The sequence below is a fragment of the Pseudochaenichthys georgianus genome, chromosome 6 (genome assembly GCF_902827115.2).
Source record: "Pseudochaenichthys georgianus chromosome 6, fPseGeo1.2, whole genome shotgun sequence".
In the NCBI taxonomy this organism is placed as follows: Eukaryota; Metazoa; Chordata; class Actinopteri; order Perciformes; family Channichthyidae; genus Pseudochaenichthys; species Pseudochaenichthys georgianus.
The window spans coordinates 26717179-26721805 of NC_047508.1; positions in this window are offsets into that span (position 1 = coordinate 26717179).

Consider the following 4627-nt stretch of genomic DNA (forward strand, 5'->3'; position numbering starts at 1 on the left):
CCAAGGCCGGCCCATCTGCAGTCAAACTCTCTGTCTTTTTGTTTTAGGAGACAATCGGGCACAACACAAAAGTATATTGGAAGTTTTAAAAACACTCTATGCTTTTCATCACCTAAAGGTCCCCTACACATTTAAGGAAGGAGCTCCTCTCCTGAATGCAGGGTGGAACAGCAGGAATAATAAGTAACAAACTGCACAGCCATTAATGCTTTACTAACCCTGTCCAGTGTGTCAGTGCTTTTAAAGGATTAACATCTTCAACTATAAGCGTCACAAACACATGCACTGACACTAAAAATGAAAACAAGAGAAAATCTGCTAGATGAGGCTCTCTCGGTTTGGTGGATAAGGGGCATCATTAAGTGTTATAATATTTAAACAAAGAGCACAGTAAGCCTACAACTCGGGTCTCTTTATTCCAATATAAGATATTTAAACAATACAAGCACACTGTTGTCCCCGTGTGCACCGAGGACAAAATGGGAGAGATTATGATGCACCAGGGGGTAATGTAAGTACAGGACCTCCTCTGTCTCTCTCTCTCTGACACACACACACACATGCACACAATTGTTACACTGACCTTGATTTCCTGCAGTGTGTGTGCGTGTTGTTGGAAGGGCCTTCCTGCTCTCTGTGTTTGAAATCCTGCTTATTCAGCTTATTCTCACAAACACCCGGAAAGACAGACACTCAGCCACACAGATAGAACCACAGACACACAGAGACACAGAGGTGACACGAAGACAGACATAAAGACACACAGACAGACAGACAGACAGACATAAAGACACACACACAGACAGACAGATAGACAGACACGCAGTTGGGCACAGAGTGTCTTGTTTTGACACAGTTTATCATTAACTTGTATGAATGGCTTACAAAGATCTTTAAACCTGTGAGCTTAAGTCAGTGCTTTGAGGGACTACTTGAGTTTGTTTGTACTGTATGTGTGCACATTCCCAGGAAGAAAAGGCTTTCTATGCCTGTATTTTGAAATTGCACAAAGAGTAATGAATACAAAGTTATTGTTCCATTAGTTTGAACATAGAGACCCAGAATACATTGTGTCTGCGGTCTGAGTGATAAAATAGACATGGCAACTATTGGGCACTTTTGTTCAGGTCTGTGAATATTTCACCCTCACTGCACTCGAGCCATCTGCTCTCATTCCTGGTGGCCGTCATTAGGCTAAGTGGAAAGGCTCTGTACAGTAAAGCTCAATAAATCTGGGTGGCTTGTCTGATTAATATCAGTCTCTGTGACAACATAGGACTGCAGTTAAATGTCCGTATCTTGATCTTTTGTAATGTGCTCACATGCATGACATTCAAACACATGCAAACGCAGACACACACAGGCATGCAAATGCTGGAGATGGCATGCATGTCCTTTCCTCTGCTGCTATGCTTAAGTGAAACATTTTGTATTTGAATAAATGGTGTTTGTTTTCAAATTCAACATATATGGCTGGTAGAAATTAGATAACAACATAAGATAAGAGCATACTCTCTGTAAATAATGAGTTAGAATAGATATTAGCTACAAAAACACGTTTAATGCCATGTTTAATCAAGTTAAAACACGATAAACAACAGAGAGGTAGCCCTGAAAAAGTGTTAATGTTTGATAACAATTACCTTTATTTAATTATTATTGCTTGAATTTGCATTATATGTCTGCCTTTCTATATATTTATAACTAGAGACATTTCTGGGTTGGTATCAAAAGGAGAAATCAAGAAACAGAGAATGCAGTAAAAAAAAAATATAAAAGAATATCAATAATAAAAATAAAGAATAAATATGACGGTGCATTAGCTGATGTAAACAGAGACAGGGAGAGTGGGTAATGAAGCTAGGGAACAAGAGATTGTCTCATAAGTGTGCTGAGAGGCTGACGCAGCACAAACCTCACAAACCTCATCCAGCCAGGCATGGTGTGTGTGTGTGTGTGTGTGTGTGTGTGTGTGTGTGTGTGTGTGTGTGTGTGTGTGTGTGTGTGTGTGTGTGTGTGTGTGTGGTGTGTGTGTGTGTGTGTGTGTGTGTGTGTGTGTGTGTGTGTGTGTGTGTGTGTGTGTGTGTGTGTGTGTGTGTGTGTGTGTGTGTGTGTGTGTGTGTGTGTGTGTGTGTGTGTGTGTGTGTGTGTGTGTGTGTGTGTGTGTGTGTGTGTGTGTGTGTGTGTGTGTGTGTTCATCTGTGCAGAAAGGGACACTGTGGTGTGAGTCATCCAGCTGCGATTGAATTAGCTGAACTTTGGCTAAACACTAGCAGGGAAGAGAGGGACGGGCAGGGACGGGCAGGGAAAGCAGAGCGCTTTACGTAAACACATCTCAGAGAAAGACAGGCTGACAGCGAGAGTATTATCCAGATGTTATTAAAAATTAGCCAGCTTTATTAAAGCTGCACAAACAGCCTGCACACACCCTCTTTGTGGGCACATATATGCTGTACACAACACATACAGTCTCTTACAGTGACCTACTTGGCAAATTCTTCTAATAGCAAGCCAATGTTGTAAATCTGGAATATGACTTCAGAGTTTTATCTTGTGGTTTCTTCCCCAGTGCACTGGGATTATATGCACAACTGTCAGTGGGTCAGACATGAGGGAGAAAAAAGAGTGGAAAGAATGCATTATGTCTGTATGAGACGAGGTAGGGAATAGAGAGACGATTGTGGATTCATGACAAAAAAGAAAAAAACAAAGAAGGATTTAAGATTTCAAAACACATCTTAAATGTCACCTAAGGGCTCTTAAACAAGCACTGCTTGAGCATATGGTGGGCGTACTGATAGTACACCCCCAGTACCCATGGAGAAGTAGGTCACACACACGTGCTGTTTATGTGCACTATAATTACATGCAATTATTTACCATCTACTCCTTTCCTGTCCTAGTGTGATGATAAGTCAGGCTTCTTCACAAAAGCAATGAATACAATATGTCTTTCTTCAGTTTACCCTACCATTGTCCATCTTTATCTCAGGTTAACATCTTGCGTGAAACAGAAAAAAAAATCTAACCTCTGCCAAAAGAAAATCACTATTATCAGTTTAAAGACATCCCCTCTCTTACAGGAAACTCTCTGTCACCATGGTTTTCAGATAACAACAATATCCTGTTTAAAGCGGAGATCCTTGGAAGCCTGACAAAGAGAAAACAAGGGGCCTCACATGCAGACTTACATACACACTCAAGAACTGTGGGAAACCCTATGACGATAACAGAAACATCTGTCCCAGAAATCAGACTGCAGATACCTGCAGTGTGAGATAGCGAGGAGGCGGCAGTGAGGCTGTCCATTTCTACACAGCAACTGTGATCAAGGAAACCCCCCCCCCCATTACTGTACACACAGGAAGAGGGAACAACATGGCCTTCAGTGTCCAAACCTGTGCAGTTAACCCAATCATCCTTTATTTACGGGAAAAGGATGCATTCAGCACTTTGGACTTTGTCTATTTGTTGATATGTGTCCACACAGGTCAGTAAAGGTGCACATTGACTTTTTAAACCGGTATCTCATTGTGGTAATGCATAACAGAAAATGTATGTATTGAGGGTAAAGAGGAGCACAGTGTTTTTAAGGGGAATTTTGTGTATTTTCTAGAGCAGAGGAACAGGGTTTTAAAACCACTATTTGGGCGTGTCTCAGCAATGTAACTCTCCCGCTCAATCTGTTCACCTCAGTTGTGGTTTATCGGAAGTCAAAATATGAAACTTCAACAGAAACCACTGACGGATGCCACATTTCTGCTTATCACCGGAGCGGTTACTCGATTAAAACAGGCCTGTTGCCATAGCAGTGAGGAAGTCGTTTCTTCCTATAGTGGTAAAGGTTTTACATTTATAATGACTCAACTTTAAACAGTTGTGAAAGTGTGTGTTTTAGTCGGATACAAAATCTTAAACAAATCACAACGTTTTGGTCAGTGTCAAAAAGAAAACCATATGTAAATATGGCCCCTTAAAGTATACTTGCAAATATATTTTGAATACAACGGACAAAATACAAGTGTCTTATCAGACTTTTTCTTTTTTTCGTGCAGTGAATAGGGGTTTTCAAAAGCGTGTCTCAGCAACGGAACTGTCCTGCTTTATCTCTTCACATCTGATGTGTTTTATAGTAAGACAGTGAGCGTCAACGGAAACCACCAACACTGATCACTGGAGGGGTTACTTCACTTAGGCGACATAAACCTCGGCCACTCGTGCATGAAACAGACTAACTTTTGTGCCGGTGCCCTACTTGTGCAAGTAACATTTATAAACAGATGTTTTGACATATTGTTAAAGTAAACACAGCTCCAACTTTCTTCAATTTAACAAAAGGGTTGTCTACACACATTAAAGGTGGTTGACTTATTGGTATTTAAATGATCATTTTGTAAGTGAAGTATTATTTTAAGGTAAATGTTTAAGTTTAAAGAATAGTTAAGTACTACACAATGAATTGCCAGGTGTTTGATGAGAAAGTTTTGAAATCAAATGATCTCATCGCTCGGCAAGAAAGCACAAGTATAGGCCTAGTTAAAAAATATTGAACTACAACATGATGATAGTTATTGCTCTGACTTTGGGTTTCTCAGCTTTTACTATCCTACACACACTGACTCATAAA